General features: G+C 42.3%; 1 protein-coding gene across 6 annotated transcripts in view; it reads left to right on the top strand.

Moving 5' to 3' along the window:
- PIK3CB (phosphatidylinositol-4,5-bisphosphate 3-kinase catalytic subunit beta) overlaps positions 4032-23064 on the top strand; it is a 183808-nt gene continuing 164775 nt past the window's right edge. Inside the window, exon 1 of one of the 6 annotated variants that reach the window (XM_021069526.1) lies at positions 4032-4321. The gene's annotated coding sequence lies outside the window, so the exon portion shown is untranslated. The remainder of the gene's footprint in view (positions 4322-23064) is intronic. The other 5 variants (XM_021069527.1, XM_021069529.1, XM_021069528.1 and 2 more) reach the window with 5 other exon arrangements.

Genomic DNA, 23064 nt, shown 5'->3' with positions numbered 1-23064 from the left:
ACTCAAAAAAGTACACACTGTATGAATCTATTTAATTAAAGTTCAAAAACAGGAAAAATGGATCTCTAATGGTAGACGTTGGGATAGTGATTATCTCTGGGGGTAGGGCAGTGACTGAAAGGGGTCACAGGTGGTTTCTGAGATATTTGTCATGTTCTCTGTTGATTTGGGAACTGGTTACACAGGTGTGTTCTTTGTGAAAATGTATGATGTGGGCAGTTTTTTGAATGTATTCTATATAGCAGTAAAAGTATAAAAGAATAAAAGTACAGAATTCCCATTGTGGTTCAGCAGGTTAAGAACCTGACATAGTGTCCATAAGTACTCAAGTTCGATTCAATGGGTTAAGGATCTGGTGTTGCTACAAGCTGTGGCATAGGCTGCAGATGTGGTTCAGATCCCTGGGAACTTCCATTTGCCGCAGGTGCAGGCCCCCCACCAAAAGAAAGGATATAGTGGTAAAAATGGGATTTCCCCACTGTGGCTCAGCAGGTTACTAACCTGACATAATGTCCATGAGGATGCAGGTTCAATATCTGGCCTTGCTCAGTGGGTTAAGTATTCTGAGTTGCCACAAGCTGCCAAGTGGGTCACAGATGTGGCTTAGATCCATTGTTGCTGTGGCTGTAGCTGTGGTGTAGACCAGCAGCTGCAGCTCCTATTCACCCCCTAACCACAGGCGTTGCCTTAAAAAATAAATAAATAAAAATAAAAAATTAGGAGTTCCCATTGTGGCTCAGTGGAAACAAAATATGACTAGTACCCATGAGTAAACAGGGTCAATCCCTGGCCTCACTCAATGAGTTAAGAATTTGGTGTTGCCATGAGCTGTGTATAGGTTGCAGATGCAGCTTGGATCTGGTGGCGTAGAGCTATGGAGTAGGGCTGTGGCGTAGGCTGGCAGCTACAGCTCCAATTCCACCCCTGGTCTGGGAACCTCCATATGCTATGGGTGGTGCAACCCTAAAAAGACCAAAAAAAAAAAAAAAAAAAAATTAAAGCATACATAAACTCTATAAGCACTAATATATAAAATAACCTGATAGATACTATGCGAAAAAAGGAAGCATGCTGCCATACGTGTTAAAAATGGGGAAATATACCTATACTTGCTCATATATACAGACAATACTTCTGGAAGAATGCTCATAAAAACTGGACACCTTTGATTGTCTGAGACTTTTATTGCATGTTGGGTTGTGCATTTTGGATTCCAGATCATGTGAATTTATTACTAATACAATGAAAAGGAAGCACTTACAAATTCTAAAAATAAAAATAAAAATTTTGTGAACCTAGAAATACTCAGAAGTAAGAAGAAGGAAAATAGGGGGAAAACATAAAAAAAACAACCAACCAACCAAAGGATTATATATATTGAACATTTAAGTCAGAACCCAATAGTAGCAGAGTGGGGGCAATGGAGAACATTTGAATCTTCTAAAATTGGACAAATAGAACATTTTCCTGTGTTCACAACTTTAGTCATGATTTAAAAACTAGTCACAACTGCTTTTTTTCCTTTAAAGCTGTATTTACTAAAGGCATAAGATAATACATACACTGGTTTTAACAGTAAGATATCAAAAAATTTATAAAGAAAAATACAACTCCCTCCCACCTAACACCTCCGCCTTTTGCCCTCTGAGCTATCCAGTGTAATCAGTCTAGTGTAAATTCTTCCACCCCTTTCACTATGCCCACATGAATATATATATCTGAATGGTCAGCAACATACCAACAAGATCATATCACTATTAATTATTCTGTAATTTGCATTTTCCACTTAGCATTATATCATGAACATCCCTCTGGGTCAACACAAACAGGTTTAATTCATTTTTATTATTGTATAACATTGTGTAGTATGGAGGCAGTACAGTTGATTCTTGGATTCCATTACCTATGGACAATCCAGTTGTTCCCAGTTTGTTGTTTGTGTTTGTTTTGCACTACAAATAATACAGTATGAATCTATGTTAGTTTCCTGGGGGAGCTTTAACAATTGCCACAAACTGGGTGGCTTAAAACAACAGAAATTTCTGCTCTCCCATTTCTGGAGTTCCAAAATCTGAAATCAAAGCATTGGCAAGCTCTGAGACTCTGTGTCTCTCTCCTAGTTTCTGGTAGCTGCTAGCAATCTTTGGCATTCTTTGGCTTGTTGATACCTCACTCCCAACTCTGCCTCATTCTTCACATTACCTTTATCTCTATGTCTCTATTTCAAATCTTTCTCTGCCTTTCTCTTAAAAGGATGCTGGTCATTGGATTTAGGGCCCACCCCAAATCTGGGATGATCTCATTTCAAGGTCCTTAACTAACTACATCTGTAAAGATGCTTTTTCCAAATAAGGCTATGTTCATCTATCTTTTGGAAGGCTACCATCCAACCACTACAGCATCCTTGTATATATCCTTACAAATAGTATTTTCTTTAGTTTTTCCGTAGGGCAGAGTTAATGTATTTTTGGTCAATGTGTAGGAATTTTAAACTTTAATACTATTCCCAGATTATACCTAGAAAGTTTGTAGCAATTTACAGTCCCATCAGAGATGTACCAGGGCTTGTTTCCCTATGTATCATTGATTGGTCCTGCTAATGTTTGCCAATCTAATGAGTGAAAAATGGATTAGTGTTTTAATTTGCTTTTCCATGACTATTAGTGAAATAAGTGTTTTTTAATGAACGATTTGGATTTTCTCTTCCATCCATTATCTGCTTGTATACTTTGCCCATTTTTAAAAAACACTGGGCTATTTGGCTTTTTTAAAAGTCCATTTATAGAGACTCCTTTATGTTAAAGATACAGTGTGTCTGTCATATGTTTTGTGCAGTTTTATTCTTTTTTTTTTTTTTTTTTTTTTTTTGTCTTGTTAGCGTGTGATATCATGTAAAATATTTAGGTAGAATTTTTTTTTTCCTCTTTGATGATTCTGGGCTTTCTGTCTTGCTTTAAGTTTCCCCTCACTAATATTATATTACCACTCTTTAAAAATTTTACTTGAAGTCTTTGTCTTGTCTATTTTTATGTCTTTAACTCTTCTGGAACATATTTTTGAATATGGTATCATTCTATATTTGAATTATTACGAATAACCAATTACAGCAGGATCATTGATCATATAAACTATTCTTTTGTCACCAACTTTTTTGCTACCTTTGCTTTATATTAGGTGCACTTGAGATTCCATCCCAGACTATTAAACTAATTTGCCTGAGCTATTACAGTAGCAGTAAGTTACAACAATTTTACCATAAGTTAAAATTCTTATTTTACCGTATTTTATTTTTTTAGGTTTTTATTTTTTCTGTCATATGTGATTTACATTGTTCTGTCAATTTCTGCTGTACAGCAAAAATTTTTGTTTTCAATAATGAAATTCAAGTGTGCCAACAAAAGAGGACTGTGAAACTTCCCCGGTTGAGGTCAAAGATAACAGGAGATAAGATATGCGAACAAGGCTCGGGTAAACTGTAAGACTGCATCCAAATGTTGTTATCGCAAAAATGAACACACAGAAAAATAATCTTGGGCTTGGAAGTCTGGATTTTTGCTTTTATGACCAGTGCAGGGATTGAAGGTCCAGTTGTGGGGCATCCCACCTAACGACCCCACCCACAGAACAGAAGTGACGAAAAGGAGGAGGGAAAAGCAAAGTACAGTGCCCAAGAACCGAAAGAACGGTCCAGTCGCAGAACTGGGGAAAGTGACTGGGAAGAGAAGGCCAGCAAGGAAATCTAGGAAGAGAAGGGTCTCTCGGAGGCGGCTACGAAGGCCCAGGGCAGGTGGTAGCTCTCTCTTTAAAGGCAACTTGCTGGGGATTCCCGATCCCGAGTCCTCCGGGAGCCGCAAGCAGGAGCGGAACTGCTGCACAGCAGCGCCGATGCTGGGAGGTAGCTGGAGAGGGCTGAGCGGCGGTTCCGCCCATCTACCCGCTCTACTGGCCCGGCCCGGCACGACCTAGCCCGGCCCAGCCCGGCCCGCAGATCGGGGATTGGCCAGAGCGGCGCGCGGGGCGGGGCGGGGGCTGCCGGTAGGCGGGCCTGGGAGGCGGGCCTGGGAGGCGGGCGCGGGCGCGCGGGCGCGGGCGCAGCACGGCGGCGGCGCGCGCGTGCTCCGTGAATCGGTGGTTCAGCGGCGGCGAAGGCGGCGGAGCGGGCCATGGCAGTGGGCGGCGGGCTAGTGTAGCGCTGCGCGAGTCAGGCGGGCGGGGACTGAGACGGGGATGGGGGTGCTGCAGCTGGACGGTCGCGGTGGCCTGGGCTGCTGACCGCGCACCCGGAGCCGGGAACCGGCGGCGGCGGCGGAGCCCCGGGCAGGTGAGTGCGACGACGCGGGACCCGGATGCGGCGGGGCTGAGGGGCGGCGCGGTCGAGGCGGGCCGCCGAGGTGCCCCCGCGCGGCCCGGCGGCGCGCTCTTGCCCGCCGCAGCCTGCGGCGCCCGTGACTCTGGTGCCAGCGCCGCGCTTCCTGTCCGCGCGGAGGACACCGGCCCTCCAGCCCGCTGGGGCGCCTCGCTCGCCTGCGGCCCTCCCGGGGTTCTCCGAGGTGCGGCGCTTCCCGGCCTCCGGGCGGCATAGACGCGGCCGGGTGTCCCGGGCTGCCGGCACTTTGGGTCCGGTTTCTGAGGGACTTCTCGGGGAGAGGCGGCGTCCTCGCCCCCTGCGTCCGTGCGGACACCCGCGAGCTCCCGACCCTCAGGTGCCTTTTTGCGTTGAGTGTATTTTAGGGGCGGGCATCCTGGAATGCTGGGGGTATAGTCGTATTTTCAAATCCCAGCGCCGCCACTGACCAGCCCTGGGGCCTTGGACTAAAGTATCCGGGTTTGTATATGGGAATAATTATGCGTACTTCACAGGGTTGTTGTGAAGCTAGGACAGGATGATGTGCATGACCAAACAGCAAGTGCTTGGTCAGTGGTAGGCTGTTAGGAGAAACTCTGCTGCAGCATCTTCCTTGGTTGGCTATTGCTGATTCCTGGCTGCGGGTGCGGGTGTACCTTTGGGGGCACATTTATTTCCGACGTGCCTTGATGTTGCAGTAACCTCCACTGAAGTTACTTTAATTGGAGCCTGTTATCTTAGAGCTAAAACAGAATCCTACAGTCTCATCCTGGAGTCTCTTTTCTTGCTAAGGCTGCCTTGGAATACCTGTCTCAGGTACTGAGTGGAAATTACTGTTGAAATAAAACCCAACGATTTTAGGATTCGCTTCGATGAAAGATGGTGGGTCACATTCAACTTGAAGTACTTTGTTTAAATAATCTTAAGTGACACTTAAGCTCTGTCACTTGTTACAGAGTATAAACAGAATATGGAAACAGACTCCTTTTTCTGCATTGCTACATCTGAAGGGAGTGACAAGTGCTTTTGTAAACATGATTGTGGGCAGTATTACTGTCTGGTGAAGTCATCATAATTAAATTAGATGAGTACTTATTTTGAAGCACTGAATGGATGTTTGGAAATATGATTCCTAATAAAATCATCTCTAACGAGTCAGAATTCTCAGCAGTTCATTAATCATTTGGGGATTTTTGGCTACGCTGTAAGAGTTTTATGGTAAAAGCAGAACTGTTTAAGTCATGATAATGCGGCATAGGAGAGGGTGGTCATGATAAAGATCTTAACCTAGTTTCAGAAGGCAAGTGTGGAATAAAGTAAAACTCTTAATTTTTTATTTATTTATTTTTTTGTCCTTTGGGGCCACACCTGAGGCATATGGAGGTTCCCAGGCTAGGGGTCTAATCAGAGCTGTAGCTTCAAGCCTACACCACAGCCACAGCAACTCCGAGCTGTGTCTGCGACTTACACCACAGTTCACGACAATGCCAGATCCTCAACCCACTGAGCGAGGCCAGGGATCGAACCTACAACCTCATGGTTCCTAGCCGGATTTGTTAACCACTGAGCCACGACAGGAAAAAATCTTAATTTTTAGTCACTAAGGCAAGAATGACTGAAACCAAAAACTTTGTCATACAACCTTAGATTCACATCCTAATAAGGGTCTTGTACCTTCAGTGTGTTTTTTAGAAGTGGAGAAAATTGAGTTGGGTTTTGATTGATTGCTGTTTTGCACCTCTTGTTTGTGTTTTCTGCTTTGCTGAGAGACTCATTCATAAAGGCTTTTGATCCAGCTTGCTTCGTGAAATGTAAACAAAATACGTAGAAAAATTAAAAATTAACCTTGTAATCTAAATTATGTTCTTCCTTGTAGTCTAATTGTGTTCTTCCTAAGTTATGATCTTCCTTGATAGCTCACTGGTGAATCCAACAGTAGAAGCACTGCTAACCACTCTGCAGAGGCTAGGGGTCAGAAGGCATATCTTGCTTCATAGGCCTGATCCTGGGTCCCAAATAACTGGGACTTTGGGGACATCAACCAGTTTTATTCATAGAAACTTGAGAGTGTGTGTGGCCAGTAGATTGGGAGGGTGGTGGAGGATTAGAGAATCACATTGTATAAAGGAAACTTCCAGGGTAGCACACTTTTATGTTTTTCTTTCTCTTGTTCTCTTACTGTCTTTTGTTGACTTTTTCTTCTCTTCCTGAATTCAAAACATCCTAATGCCTCAGGGCTTCCCAGCCTGTCCCTCTGCTTTCTTCTACCTGTTCTCTCTCTGGTTGATCTCATCATGTCCTGTGGTTGAGATACTATCATTGTGCTGTTGACTCTCACATTTTTATCTCTAGTCCTGAACTTCAAATTTCTACCTGCCTACATATCTTCACTTCTTACATGCCCCCCCCCCCCTTTTTCTGGCTGTGGCATGCAACTTGAATCTCAGTTTACAGACCAGGGATTGAACCTGGGTCAAAGAGGTGAAATCACAGAGTCCTAACCACTAGGCTACCAGGGAACTCCCTTCATTTGTCTGTCTTAAACTTAACATGTTCAAAATGGAGTTCTTGATTTCCATTCTTCAACTATTCCTACCCCAGCAGTGTCCATTTCATAGAGCACCTCTCTGCCCCTCTCTTCCACCTGCTTAAGTGAAAAATCTGATGGTCATCCTTAATTCCTTGCTTTGCTTCACTGCTCCCCTGCACCCTCAAACAATCAGTTCTTTGGCAAACTCTGTTGATTTTGCCTCTAAAATATATACTGAATATATTTACTGCACTTTATTTTTATTGCTATCACTCCAGTTCTTCCTGAGTAATAGCTTCCTAATTGGTCTCCTTGCCTCTGGTCTTGCTCCCCCACTGTCTGTTTTCAAACAGCAGTCAGGGTGTAAGTTCCAGGGCCTGGGACCTATGCCACAACTGAGGCAACTCTGGATCCTTTAACCCACTGAGCCAGGCTGGGGAATGAACCTGTACCTCCTCAGTGACCTAGCCATTGCAGTCAGATTCTTAACTCATAGCAGGAACTTCTCCAATAGCTTATTACACTAAGTAAATCCAGATTCTCTACCTGCATTATCAGCTAATTATCTTGCCTCTTTTCTTGTTCACTTGTTTATGGTCTTTCCCCTCTAACATACTATAAGCTTTCTGATAGCAGAGACCTGGTTTCTCTTCCCTGGGGTATTCTCAGTAACCAGAACATTGGAACATTAAACAAATGTTGAGTAAATGAGTGACTATGTGAATGAAATAAGTTATAAAATCTTCTGATTCCAAGTATAACATGTATCGAACACAGTTGACCCTTTTTTGGTCCTAGATTCATGCTAATGAAGTAATAACAGGGCCTAGAGTTATTCTATTAGGTATGTCTACTCTGAGTCTTCATTAAAATACTGTACCTTCTGAAAAGGCTAAGGATTTAGACATTTAAGTCATTGATAAACAAAAACATATGTAGATTTTATTCACCATGTATTGGATCATTAGTATCTTATGAATAAGGAACCAAACAAGCTTCCAGCCCTGTGCTTATGTGCATTTATTTTTTTTAATTAAATTAAAAAATGTTTTTTTACTTTAGGGCCGCCCCCGTGGCATATGGAGGTTCCCAGACCAGGGGTCGAATTGGAGCTGTAGCTGCCAGCCTGTGCCACAGCCACAGCAACCCCAGATCTGAGCCGTGTCTGCCACCCACACCACAGCTCACGGCAACGCCAGATCCTTAACCCACTAAGCGAAGCCAGGGATTGAAACTGTGTCCTCCTTATGAGCCACAATGGGAACTCCTATGTGCTTTTATGTGTCTATCCTTTGAATCTTTGACTTAGAGTTATCATCTTACCATATCTTGGAGATAGATCCCTATTACTTGGCTTCTGTTAACTGCTCACTTGCAAGCTTTGTCATTTTGTAGAAAGAGGGAAATAATTTAGGATTTTTCCCCTGCCTGAGAACTAGTCTGTAGCCCTGAAGGCTATCAGGCAGATTTGTGAACAAAGAAGGGTATGGCAAAATCAAAGTGTAGAATTCCATCATCTCAGTAGATAATAGGAAAAAGATACATTGGGAAAGGAAATCCTAGACTAGAAGGATTTAGTAGAAGAGGAGAAGAAATGGAAGATAAGAGAGAATATCACAGATTTTCAGGCTTGTGTGGGACAACTTCTCTGCTCATTCCTTTTACCCTCTCACCCCCACCTCCAAATTTTGACACTTGGATTATTTTTCCCTCTGCCCTCTTTCCATTCCCTGATCTGTATGGGCTGTTTTTCTTCAAAAGCCCTTTCTACTTTTTCATAATCAAGTCTGACTTCCTGGATTTTCCAGTCATTGCGTCTAGCTTTACCCTTTGGAGTGGCTCTAACCTGGTGTACTTCCTTTTTAAGTTGTTGTTCTCGCATATATTCCATGTAGTCTTTATGTTATCATCTCCAGGTTAAATAATTCTGAGTCACAAGCTTCTAGTTGAGAGAGGAAAAATGAAAGGGATTAGATATATGGTTGGGTGTGTGTAGTGTTTTACCTACCAATTGCTCTGATAATGTAGATTGTGTTATCTCTAATTTAGACCTTTCTTTTCCTGAGTCATAGACTCTTTTTTTCCCCCAAAGGTTTTATTTGTTGATTTACAATGTTGTGATAATTTCTGATGTACAACAAAGTGATTCACTTATACACGTACACACATCCATTCTTTTCAGATTCTTTTCCCATATAGATTATCACAGAATATGGGTAGAGTTCCCTGGGTAGACTTTTTTTTTTTTTTTTTTTTTTGTCTTTTTGTCTTTTGTCTTTTGCTGTTGTTGTTGTTGCTATTTCTTGGGCTGCTCCCGAGGCATATGGAGGTTCCCAGGCTAGGGGTTGAACCGGAGCTGTAGCCACCGGCCTACGCCAGAGCAACAGCAACGCGGGATCCGAGCCGTGTCTGCAACCTACACCACAGCTCACGGCAACGCCAGATCATTAACCCACTGAGCAAGGGCAGGGACCGAACCCGCAACCTCATGGTTCGTAGTCAGATTCGCTAACCACTGCGCCACGACGGTAACTCCCGACTTTTTTTTTTTTAGTAAAAAGACACTTCCTAAAAGAGGCGTGACATCGAATTTTTAAAATTTTATGTAAAGAGGAGTCCCCATTGCAGCACAGTAGAAATGAATGCAACTAATATCCATGAGGATGGGGGTTTGATCCCTTGCCTCACTCGGTGGGTTAAGGATCTGGTGTTGCTGTCAACTGTGGTGTAGATCACAGACTTGGCTCGGATCCCACGTTGCTGTGGCTGTGGTGTAGTCCAGCAGCTGTATGTAGCTCCAATTTGACCCCCAGCCTGGGAACTTCGATGTGTTGCAGGTGTGGCCCTAAAAAGCAAAAAAAAAAAAAAAAAAAAAAAATTAAAAGAAATTTCTTTCGTGTACAGTCTTATGAGTTTTAACACATGCCTACATTCTTTTAATTACTACCACTACTAACAGTATGTAGAATAGTTCCAACACCCCCAAAAAATTCTCTTATATTACTCCTTTGCAGTCAACTTTTTTTTCATTTTTAACACTTGGACTTATTTGTTTTTTCATTATTTATTTATTTTGTGCCACAGCTGTGGTGCGCAGAAGTTCTTGGGCCAGGGATCAAACCTGTGCTTCAGCAGTGACCTGAGCCACAGCTGCGACGATGCCATATCCTTAACTGCTGAGCCACAGGGAACTTATTATTATTATTATTATTTTATTATTTTGGCTATATCTGAGGTGTATGGAAGTTCCTGGGCCGGGGATCCAATCCAAGCTGCAGCTGTGACCTCTGCCACAGCTATAGCAATGCCAGATCCTTTGACCCACTGTGCCAGGCCAAGGATGGAATCCACACTGACACAGAGACAACGCTGGATCCTTAACCCGCTGCACCACAGAAGGAACTCCTCATTATTTGATTTTTTAAGGAGAAAATTTCTCATGGATAGAATATGTCAGAACTTGGAATAAGTGGATAATTGGTCAGTGTAATTGTTACAAACATAAATGAAAGGATTTCAGTCTTCAGCATAATAGGGTTACATGCAATAAAGTAATAAAACTTACAGATGGAGGAATATTTAAAAGGCTTTAACTTAAAAAAAAAATCGTGTTACTTCTGGAACCTGTCAAGTGAGGCAAATCCCATGTCAGGTTACAATTGGGACCATCTAACAAAGAAATTTGTGGGGGCTAAGTCTCTGATAAAAATCATAATGAATGGGAGTTCCCGTCTTGGCGCAGCGGAAATGAATCTGACTAGGAATCATAAGGTTGCAGGTTCAATCCCTGGCCTTACTCAGTGGGTTAAGGAGCCGGTGTTGCTGTGAGCTTGGTGTAGGTCGCAGATGCGGCTCGGATCTGGTGTTACTGTAGCTCTGGTGTAGGCTGGCAGCAACAGCTCCAATTAGACCCCTAGCCTGGGAACCTCCATATGCTGCGGGTGCAGCCCTAAAAAAAAGACAAAATAAATAAATAAATAAAAATCATAATGAATGGCATTACATATCTTCTCATCTCTCTTTGATAAGCCCAGAGTTTTCATTCACTGCAGTCGCAGGGTAAGCTAGGATAAACTAGAGATTAATTTTACCAAGAATTATAAAATCTCAGCTTTTCACTCTAGCATTGTCACTTTCTGCTAGCATATCCATTTTATTCCAACACGTAAGTTCCTTTAGGTATTCAGCTTTACTAGGGCTTGAGGGGAGGATGTGCTATCTATGTAGCTAAAGTATGTTGCAAAGGTAACTTTCCAGGAGTTCCTGTTGTGGCTCAGTGGGTTAAGAACCCAACTAGTATCCATGAGAATGTGGGTTTAATCCCTGGTCTTGCTCAGTGGGTTAAGGATCTGACTTTGCCGCAAGTTGGGGTGTAGGTCTAGGTCTTAGATGCAGCTCGGATCTGGTGTTGCTGTGGCTCTGGTGTATGTAGGCCAGCAGCTGCAGCTCCAATTCTACCCCTAGCCTGGGAACTTCCATATGCCGCAGGTGTGGCCCTAAAAAGGAAATAAAAGGTAGCTTTCCATTATTTGATTAACTTGTTTCCAGCCTACAACAGTCAGTAATCTAGAAATTCCCTTGTTTCCTCAAAAAATTTACAAAAACTGGAGTTCCCGCCATGGCGCAGTGGCTAATGAATCTGACTAGGAACCATGAGGTTGTGGGTTCGATCCCTGGCCTCTCTCAGTGGGTTAAGGATCTGGCGTTGCTGTGAGCTGTGGTGTAGGTTGCAGATGCGGCTCGGATCCCGTGTTGCTGTGGCTCTGGCGTAGGCCAGCGGCTACAGCTCCGATTCAACCCCTAGCCTGGGAACCTCCATATGTCACGGGAGCGGCCCAGGAAATGGCAAAAAGAAAAAAAAAAAAAATTGCAAAAATTTTTCTGGGTCCTTGCTCCAGGATCTGTCTTTCCCTCAGCTCTTCACCAAGAATATATATTTCCTTATTTGCTCTAGTGTTTAAAGTGGGTTGCCTGAGGTTCTTATCAGTTGACCCTTCAATTGGGAGTATTTACTACTGAAATAAAGAATGTTAATCTGGCAGTCCCCTGTGTTTGGTATTGTTAGAGCACAGGTCAGCAGCTCACAGTCCCCTGCTGCAAACTTGGGAGAGATTGCCTTCCTGAATCTGAATTCCTGACCCTGTAGCTTCTCTCCTGCTGCTCTGGCTACTTGTGAGATCACCAGGCAAATGCTCATTTGCCTTCAATGGAAATACAATCCTGATTGTCCCTGCCTACATGAGCAGGATTATGGGGATTAAAAGAAATCCGTGGGTAATCCAGAAGCTTTATTTAAACTGCAGTTTAACCACATTCCTGACCATAGTTTTAACTTACATTTCTAATAACTAATTTATAATATTTACCAATTTCATGTCTATCTCCTTCTACCATTTAGAAGTGATGGCAGTTGTAAAGTAAAGAAAATATGGGGGAAGTCAAAGGAGTTAGATGACTATAGGCATTGCCCCACATAACTTGGTGTTGACTGGTTGGTTTAACCACAATGCTTACTAGACCTTGAAGACCTGAATTCCATGAATTCCTTACCTGCTGAGCCACTGGAAGAAATTTGAGGTGACTGTTAACAGGAGTTCAAACTCCATTTTGAAACGTTTGTACTTTAGTAGTTTAAATGATCAAGGTTTTGTCATTTTTTTTTTTTCTTTTTTTGTCTTTTTACCTTTTCTGGGGCCACACCCGCGGCATGTGGAGGTTCCCAAGCTAGGGGTCCAATCGGAACTGTAGCCACCAGTCTACACCAGAGCCACAGCAACGCGGGATCCGAGCCGAGTCTTCGACCTATACCACAGCTCACTGCAACACCGGATCGTTCACCCACTGATCCAGGGATCGAACCCGCAACCTCATGGTTCCTAGTGGGAACTGTGCCACAACGGGAACTCCAAGCTTTTGTGATTTAAATGAGTGTTTCAGATTTGTCAGAATTATGTTTATAAGTTTACAGCAATTTAATATTTATTAGATTATTTAATCTGTTGACCATTTTTATAGGAATTAAACTGAAGACAAGGTGTTTGAAATCCGGGTGCTTGGTTCTTATATCCAGGACACCAGTTACTGCCTCTGACACATTACTTATGTGTAGTTACACAGTAATTCATTTTTATTAAATAGTTGAAATATTGGTCATTTAGAATTGCTTATTCTTGAACTACTGTTTTAGTATGGGTCTTTTATTTATTTATTTATTTATTTTTTCATTTTTTTATTACTCAAATGAATTTATCACATCTGTAGTTGTATAATGATCATAACAATCTGATTTCACAGTATTTCCATCCCACAGCCCAATAGGTCTTATATTTAGATGCTACTAAAACTAGATGTTTTCTCTAACTTTACAAATACTACAAATTGTTATATATGTTATCTGAACAAAAATTACAATTTATGTAAAATTTATCTCTGCGCTTGTATATTTTCGAACGTTAGTTTCCATCTATATTTATCAGCTATAGAGATATCATTCCCTAAATTAAGATTCACTATAGTTAGTTTGGGGGGCATATCCTGGGGAGAACCAACTGGAATTCTCTTAACATGCTTTTTTTTTTTTTTTTTGTCTTTTTTGTCTTTTTTGTTGTTGTTGTTGCTATTTCTTGGGCCGCTCCCGCGGCATATGGAGGTTCCCAGGCTAGGGGTTGAATCGGAGCTGTAGCCACCGGCCTACGCCAGAGCCACAGCAACGCGGGATCTGAGCTGCGTCTGCAACCTACACCACAGCCCACGGCAACGCCGGATCGTTAACCCACTGAGCAAGGGCAGGGACTGAACCCGCAACCTCATGGTTCCTAGTCGGATTCGTTAACCACTGCGCCATGACGGGAACTCCAACATGCTTTTTTTTTTTTTTTGCACTTTGAGGCTAAGGAAATATCCATAGGAGAAGTTGGTTGTTGGTTTTGTTCAATGTTGTGATCAATTGTAATTATTTTATTTTTGTTCTTTTGATGGCTGTCGAAGTTTCATATTTTCATTGGAAGTCATTGGTTGTCTTAACTCTTCATATACTTTACCCACCATTCCATTATTAAATTTTTTCCTAAGTAATTGAGAGGCTTCTGGGTTTTTAGGTTCTCATTCTACCTACAGGGAATGTCGTGTGTGTGTGTGTGTGTGTGTGTGAGAGAGAGAGAGAGAGAGAGAGAGAGAGAGAGAGAGAGAGATACACACACATAACTATATATGCCATACCAACCAGAAACAATATTTTACCTTTAACTTATGAAGAATTCCTATCTTCTCCTTGAGCCCCAGGCAATTATTTTTTAATCAGTGATTTCTTTAATTTTATGTATTCTGTCTATTGTTACCTACTTCCTTTTATATTCTTTTGTCATTTATTTTTATTTTTGGCCAAGCCCATGGCATGTGGAAGTTCCCAGGCCAAAGATGGAACCCGTGCTACAGCAGTGTGCCTGATCCTTAATCTGCTGTGCCACCAGGGAACTCCTGTCATTTATTTTTTTTTAAAACAATTTTATAAGACTTTTATTTTTTTAAACTGGTAAAATGTATCCTTTCTTTTCTTTCTTTCTTTTTTTTTTTTGGCCTTGCCCGAGGCATGCAAAAGTTCCTGGGCCAGGATTGAACCCATGTCACAGCTGTAACCAACAGTGACTTAACCCACTGAGCCACAAGTAAACTCCCTCTAAGACTTATTTTCTCCTTTTTTGGCTGCAGTAGTGGCATATGGAAGTTCCTGGGCCAAGGATCGAATCCAAGCCAGAGCTGCAACCTATGCCACAGCTGCAGCAATGCTAGATCAGATCCTTAACCTACTGCACCGGACTGGGGATTGACCTGGTGCCTCCACAGAGACAAGTTGGATCATTAACCCAGTGCACCACAGCAGGAACTCCTCCATGAGACTTTTAAAAGACTAATTTACTCATTATTATAGTGAGGTGCAAAATGTCATTGGAGAGACTTCTCCACGTATAAGAGAGCAGGATGATTTGGAATTGCCTTCCTACCACCAATAAATAGGAAACTGGACAAAATATAGAAAACAGCTATTTTCAGATATCAGACAACACCCAGCACAGGATTGTGATCCCTGATAAGAGACACAAATGGAGTTTTATGATTTTCTGCCTGGAGGCAATTTCAGCCAACTACAGAGGGAGTGGGAACTCAGAGTCTGGCAGTCTCCTTGAGGTGAAGACATAGATCAGCATTCCAGGAGATCAAGGCAGCTAGAATTTGTGAAACAGAGTAATTGAGAGGAGGGAGCTATCCTGAAAAAATCTCCAGAAACCTACAGAGGTTGAACCATTGACTCTGGCTGCGTATCAGCCTACCTCTTGTCTTTTAAAGCTGTAGCTGTCAATACAGCCTATTCAAAAAACTCCTGTGGGATGGAGTTCTCTTTTGGTTAAGGATCTGGTGTTATCACTGCTGTGGCTGGGATTGTTGCCTTGGCATGGGTTTGATCCTTGGCCTGGGAACTTGCATATGCTGTGGGAGCGGCCAAAAAAAAAAAAAGGAAAGAAAAAAAAAAAGACTCCTGTGGAAGTTCCCCTTGCGGCTCAGCTGGTTATGAACCCGACATAGTATCCATGAGGATGAGGGTTCAATCCCTGGCCTCACTCAGTGGGTTAAGGATCTGGCATTGCCACAAATTTTGTAGGTTGTGGGTGTGGCATAGATCTCAGCTGTAGCTCTGATTTAACTGCTAGCCCAGGAACTTCCATGTGCTGCAGGTACGACTGTACAAAGAAAAAAAATAAAAACAAAACAAAACTCCTGTGGCTTATTATATGGGATTAGGACAGACTATAACTGTAGTTAACATTATTTAATGTTCAGGCATATGTCAGGTTATGCTAAGTACTTTTTCCATGTTATTCCTTTTATATTCATAACAAAGTTGCAGTGAATGTACTAATGATGTCCTCATATAAGAGATGAGGATACTGAAGCTTTGGGAAGTTAACCTGCCATGTGGCACACTGCTTTTAACTGGGAGAGTCAGGTTTCAAGCTTAGGTCTGTCTGACTGTAGAAATTATGCCTTTATTTATTTAAAATTATTTTTTATTGAGGTACAATTGCAGTATTACATAAGTTTCAGGTGTACAACATAGTGATACACAGTTTTTAAAGATTCTGTTCCATTTACAGTTATTATAAAATATTGGCTCTATTACTTGTGTTATACAAGTTATCCTTGTAGCTTATTCATTTTATACATAGTAGTTTGTACCTCTTAATCCCCTATGCCTATCTTGCCCCCCTGCCCCACTGGTAACTGTAAATTTGTTATCTATATCTGTGAGCCTGTTTCTTTTTTGTTATATTCACTAGTTTCAAAAAAAATTTAGGACTTCTGTTGTGGCTCAGCAGGTTAAGAACCCGACTAGTATCCATAAGGATGCGGGTTCAATCCCTGGCCTTGCTTAGTAGGTTATAGGATCTGGCATTGCTGTGCTGTGGCATAGGCTGGTGGCTATGGCTCCAATTTGACCCTTATCCTGGGAACCTCCATATGCTGTGAATGCAGTCCTAAAAAAACAAAATGTTTTTAGGATGTTCCCTTTTGGTGCAGCAGGATTAAGGATCTGACATTTCCGCAGCTATGGCACAGGCTGCAACTGTAGTGTGGTTTGATCCTGGCCTAGGAACTTCTACATACCTTGGATGTAGCAAAAAAAAAATTTTTTTTTTTATTCCATGTATAAGTGATATCATATGGTATTGTCTTTCTCTAAGTTTTTTTTTCACTAAGCATGATATTCTCCAAGTCCATCCATGTTTTTATAAATAGTAAAATTTCTTTAAAAATTAAAAAAAAATTTTTTCTTTTTATGGCTGCTCCTGTGGCATATGGAAGTTCCCAGGCCAGAGGTCGAATTGGAGCTGCAGCTTTGGCCTCTGCCGCAGTCTCAGCAACAATAGATCCAAGCTGCATCTGCTACCAATTTCGCAGCTTATGCTAGATCCTCAACCCATTGAATGTGGCCAGGGTTCAAACCCACATCCCCAGAGAGACCACATTGGGTCCTTAACCTGCTAATCCACAACTGGAACTCCACAAGTGGTAAAATTTCATTCTTTTTTTATGGCTGAGTTAATAGTCCTGTGTGTGTGTGTGTGTGTGTGTGTGTGTGTGTGTGTGTTTGGTTCCCCATAAGCCTAAGCCTCCTCCACCACCTTCTCCCTACAGGAAGTGTTTACATTGTAGAAATAGTTTTGGGCTTAGCATCAAAAACAAAGCAAAACAGAAATGAGTGATCTCAGCTTTACAACTTAACTGTCACTGTGTGATTTTGAGCAAGGAATTTAACTGGATGTGAAGTGTTGAGTGTGTGCTTTGGGTATGACTCTGTTAGGGCTAGTAATAATGATAGCCAAAATTTATGCTTACAGGCACAGCACTAAATCCGTTATGTGCATTTTATCTCTTAATCCTTTCCAAAAGTCTGTGAAGTTGGTGGTATTATCTTCAGCTTAGGTAGGAGTAAACTTGGTTTTGAAAAACTGGATTATTTACCCAAGGTCATAGAATTTATGAGTGGCAGAGCTGGAGTTGAAACTCTGCTTTGCTTGACTCTAAAGCCTCTTGCTTTGCTATATTTAGGCCTTTGTCAGCCTATATTGGTTCTACTTTTGTGTAGCTTTTTCTTTTGTATGTCATATGCTGTCACCTTAATCTACCTTTAACTAACTCAGCCTTCCGTACATTGCTTGGTAATTTGGAGCCCTTGCATGGTAATGTTGATAGTTTGCTGCTCTCCTTCTGGGGGGAAAGGGCACTATCAAGAATATTAATTTGATTGCCTCTAATCATCAGATTATTTGGAGAATTGCTTGGGAGTTCCCGTTGTGGCTCAGCGGTAATGAACCCGACTAGTAACCTTGAGGATGTAAGTTCAGTCCCTGGCCTCGTTCAGTGTGTTAAGTATCTAGCATTGCCATGAGCTCTGGTGTAGTTTGCCAACATGATTCGGATCCTGCATTGCTGTTTCTGTGGCATAGGCTGGCTGCTGCTGCAGCTATGATTCAACTCCTAGCCCGGGAACTTCCATATACCACAGGTGTGTCCCTAAAAAGCAAAAACAAAGAAAAAAGAAAAAAAAAAGGAATGCTCAACTGTCTTTGTACAAGTAACCCAAGATCCTTGAAGTGGAATTATCAAATATACTTCTGTGATCTGAGGGCAGACTTGCAAAGGATTCCCTTTAAGGAAAGGGAGACAGGAAGGGGAGGTATTATACCATAGTCCCAGGAGATCAGTGGGGTATGCTTAAATATGACAGTGGATGTGAGAAGGGGAAATTTGCATTAGATAGTGAACATTTTGGAAGTTACTGGGTTTCTAGGAGGAATAGAAACATCAGGAGGAACATGAAAGCTTCCTTAATTTTGTTTAAAAGGGCTATGTGTATGTACATATTTGTATGTTGCTAATTTACTTTGTTGGGAAAAATACTGCTTTTGTTTTAGAAAAAGATAACACTTGTATCTTCAGGTTTTATTAAAAAAAAAAAAAAAAGGGAGTTCCCACTGTGGCACAGCAGAAATGAATCTGACTAGTATCCCTGAGGATGTGGGTTGGATTCCTGGCCTCTCTCAGTGGGTTAAGGATCTGGCATTGCTGTGAGTTGTGGTGTAGGTTGCAGATGGGGCTCAGATCTTTTGTTGCTGTGGCTGTGGTATCCTAGCAGCCATAGCTTTTATTCAACCTCTAGCCTGGGAACTTGCGCATGCCGCGGGTGCAGCCCTAAAAAGCAACCCCCCCCAAAAAAAAACCCCACAAACCAAAACAAAAATAAATCTAGGTGTTCCCACTGTGGCACAGTGGGTTAAGAATCTAACTACGTCGGCTTGGGTCTCTGTACATTTTCATAGATTTATTATTTATTTATTTTTATGGCTGCAATCATGGCATATGGAAATTCCCGGGCCAAGGATTGAATCTGAGCTGCAGCTGCAACACCAGAGCCTTTCAACCACTGTGCTGGGCTGGGGATTGAACCCACCTCTGCAGTGACCCAAGCCACTCCCTTTGGAATCTTAATCCACTGAACCACAGCAGGAATTCATATAATTTTTTTTCAATGTGATCATTTTACATTTTCTGTAAGTATCTTTTTTTACTTTTTTTGAAATGCTTTTTATTTTTTTCCATTATAGCTGGCCTATAGTGTTTTGTCAGTTTTCTACTGTACAGCAAAGTCTTTTTTACTTTTGATTGAAATTTACCAAGTCAGTTACCACATTTCAGTTTAATACATTTTCCAAACACCTATTATGAGTTCAGGTCAGAGCTACGCAGACATTTTCCTTAAAGAGATACTTTGAAATCTAGTCAAACTGGGGAGAGTCTGTGTGAACAGGGGAGACCTGGAGACACAAATATGGTTGGAGAAATAGAATAATTATCACTTATTTATAGATTCTCAGAATTTAAGAGGAGACTTAGGGACCGCTTAGTTGTTGGACTAAGAAACTGGGTCTCGGAGTTCCCGTCGTGGTGCAGTGGTTAACGAATCCGACTAGGAACCATGAGGTTGCGGGTTCGATCCCTGCCCTTGCTCAGTGGGTTAACGATCCGGCGTTGCTGTGAGCTGTGGTGTAGGTCGCAGACGCGGCTCGGATCCCGCGTTGCTGTGGCTCTGGCGTGGGCTGGCAGCTACAGCTCCGATTGGACCCCTAGCCTGGGAACCTCCATAAGCCACGGCAGCGGCCCAAGAAATGGCAAAAAGACAAAAAAAAAAAAAAAAAAAAAAAGAAACTGGGTCTCTTGGGCCTTGGTTTACCTTTCAGGAGATTATCTCCAGTGCTCTGGTGAGAAGACGGAGATAAGAGAATGGCTGATAGTGCCATCACATGGTTTTAGGCTTTTTTGTTTGTTTTGTTTTGTTTTTTTAGGGCCACACCTGTGGCATATGGAAGTTTCCAGGATAGGGGTCAAATCGGAGCTACAGCTGCCTGCCTATGCAACAGCCACAGTAACACGGGATCCGGGATCCGGGATCCGACCTGTGTCTTGACCTATGTACCACAGCTCAGGGCAACACTGGATCCTAAACCCACTGAGCCTGGCCAGGGATCAAACCTGCATCCTTATCAGGTTGATTAACCACTGCACCACAATGGAACTCCTTAGGCATGTTTCTTAACTAGCTACAAAGTAGTTGCTTCATGGATTTGTGTCAAGCTGGAGGGCCATCAGACTTACTGAGATATTTTTTGGATTTAATTTTTTTTTTTTTTTTTTTTTTTTTTTTTTTTTTTTTTTTTTTTTTTTTTTTTTTTGTCTTTTTGTCTTTTTTTTTGTTGTTGTATTTCTTGGCGCTCTGGGCATATGGAGGTTCCAGCTAGGGCTGATCGAGCTGTAGCCACCGGCCTACGCCAGAGCCACAGCACGCAGATCCGAGCCGCGTCTGCGACCTACACCACAGCTCACGCAACGCCGGATCATTAACCACTGAGCAAGGGCAGGACCGACCGCGACCTCATGTTCCTAGTCGGATTCGTTAACCACTGCCCACGACGGGAACTCCTGGATTTAATTTTTTCGTTGTTGTTGTTACATAGTAGACGCTACATTTAAAATTTGAAAGTGCCTAGGACTTCCTTCCTCCAGCCATGTAGTTCTCTTCCCTATAGTCAAACAAAGCCATCAGTTTCTCATATGTCCTTCAGGGAGATTTTTTGGCTGTTTCCAGTGTATACATGTGTATATATTCTACTTTTCCACACACTATTTATTTTATTTTATTTTTTTGTCTTTTTGCCTTTTCTAGGCCCGCTCCCGCGGCATATGGAGATTCCCAGGCTAGGGGTCTAATCGGAGCTGTAGCCACCTGCCTACGCCGGAGCCACAGCAACTCCGGATCCGAGCCGCCGTCTGCAACCTACACCACAGCTCACGGCAACGCCGGATCCTCAACCCACTGAACAAGGGCAGGGATCGAACCCGCAACATGGTTCCTAGTCGGATTCGTTAACCACTGTGCCACGACGGGAACTCCTAAAGTGTATGTTTTGGTGGTTTTTTTGGTATATTCAGAGCTGTGCAGAGCTGCCAAAATTGATTTTAGAAAAATTTCACTAGCTGTCATTTTCTAATTCCATCTCTGCTCCTAGCCCTGTTGCAATGACTGGTCTACTATATGCCTGTGTAGATTTGCCTACTCTGGAATTGTCAAATATATGGAATCATATAATATGCAGCCTTTATGGATGGCTTCTTTTATTTAGCATGTTTTCAAGGGTCATCCATACTGTGGTATCAGTATTTCCCTTTTTATTGTTGAATAATTCTGTTTCCTTTTCAGTTTCGCTAATAAATGTGTTTTGCTAAGTATTAGGGCTATTAATCAGGAAATTATCTATGTCCTAGGTTTTTCTTCTGTGTATTACCCAGTATTGATAAATTAGCAAAGAGAGAGAAAAGAGCTGTTTGCTAGTATTATTGGCAAAATTTTTATTTTTTTTATTTTTTATTTTTTGTCATATCAGAACTGCACCTGCGGCATTGGAGGTTCCCAGGCCAGGGGCTGAATCGGAGCTATAGCTGCTGGCCTACACCACAGCCACAGCAATGCCAAATCCTTAACCCACTGAGCGAGGCCAGGGATTGAACCCACAACCTCAGGGTTCCTAGTTGGATTCGTTAACCACTGAACCATGACAGGAACTCCAATAGTTTTATTTTAATAGGAGTGTGAAACTTGGGACTTGCTCCTAGATTTAACTTTTCATGTTTTTCCCTCAATCTCTAGTAATAATTTATTTTTTATTTGTTTATTTTCTTGGAAGAAGGATGTATTACTTGGAGCAAGTAAGAACACTGTGAATTTTTCCCAAAGGAGTGTCTCTCCTATTATTTGTTATTTGTTTGAGCTAATAAATGCAGTCTATAATATCTGCACTTGAACTTTAGGGAGGAAAATAGTTGTTGAATTAAAGTGTCAGAAAAGAAACAGTTTCGTATTTGGAGCACACCTGTTCTGAAACCCAGTCCAGATTAGTCTCCCACAAGGAGTTTCACAGAACACCTTTAGTTGCCTTAGTTTAATCTTAAGTATTTTGCAGTGTGTATATTTTAAATGATGATTTCTCTGTGAATCTATCAGATGTCAAAGAGCATTTAACTCTCATGTGTTGTCTTTTATAAAGAGATTGGTTCCTAAAGTGTTTTGTTTGTTCTTTGGCTCTGATGGGCTTTTTCATGAATAGGAGATCACCCCCCATGAGTATTTTAAGATCTTCTTTAAGAACATGAGAAGTATCATTTTAGTCGGATGTTGTGTCTGCGTTGAATTATCAGGAGATGAAATTGATGTGCTGAGAACCCATGACTAGGCTTAGATGTCTTGATTCCTCACTACTTACAAGTGTGATCCAGTGCTGGTTGCCATGCCCACAGTGATGGCTACAGAAATCAAAAGGTAATGATAAGGGAGTTCCCGTCATGGCGCAGTGGTTAACGAATCCGACTAGGAACCATGAGGTTGCGGGTTCGGTCCCTGCCCTTGCTCAGTGGGTTAAGGATCCGGCATTGCCGTGAGCTACGGTGTAGGTTGCAGACGCGGCTCGGATCCCGCGTTGCTGTGGCTCTGGCGTAGGCCTGTGGCTACAGCTCCGATTGGACCCCTAGCCTGGGAACCTCCATATGCCGTGGGAGCGGCCCAAGAAACAGCAAAAAGACCAAAAAAAAAAAAAAAAAAAGTTAATGATAAGAAACTTCTGCTTCCAGTCAAGGTGGGCTTCGTGTCAGTGGGGTGCTGAGGAGTGAAGGGTGCTGCAGACTGATGACTTAAATCCAAGGTCATGGCAAAGCATCCGAAGTTCATTGCCAGGACTGTGATGTTACAGGAAGGGAATATGGAAAGTGCACACAGGACCCTAAACAGAATCCTTACAGTGGATGAGCTCATTGAGGACATAAAGTGACGGCAGTACTCTGGGAAGCCTTGCCGTTGGCAACAGAGGGAAAGCTATGAAACCTGCTGGCAAATCTACAAAATAGAAATGGCTCACAAGATCATTTTCTTTTCTTTTGTCTTTTTAGGGCGTCACCCATGGCATATGTAAGTTCCCAGACTAGGGGTCTAATAGGAGCTATACCAGTCCGCCTATGCCAGAGCCACAGCAATGCTAGATCTGAGCTGCATCTGTGACCTACACTATAGCTCACGGCAAATGCTGGA

Source organism: Sus scrofa, chromosome 13 (genome assembly GCF_000003025.6).
Source record: "Sus scrofa isolate TJ Tabasco breed Duroc chromosome 13, Sscrofa11.1, whole genome shotgun sequence".
Lineage (NCBI taxonomy): Eukaryota > Metazoa > Chordata > Mammalia > Artiodactyla > Suidae > Sus > Sus scrofa.
Note: the sequence above shows the minus strand (reverse complement) of the source record. Positions and strands in the feature narration are given on the sequence as shown.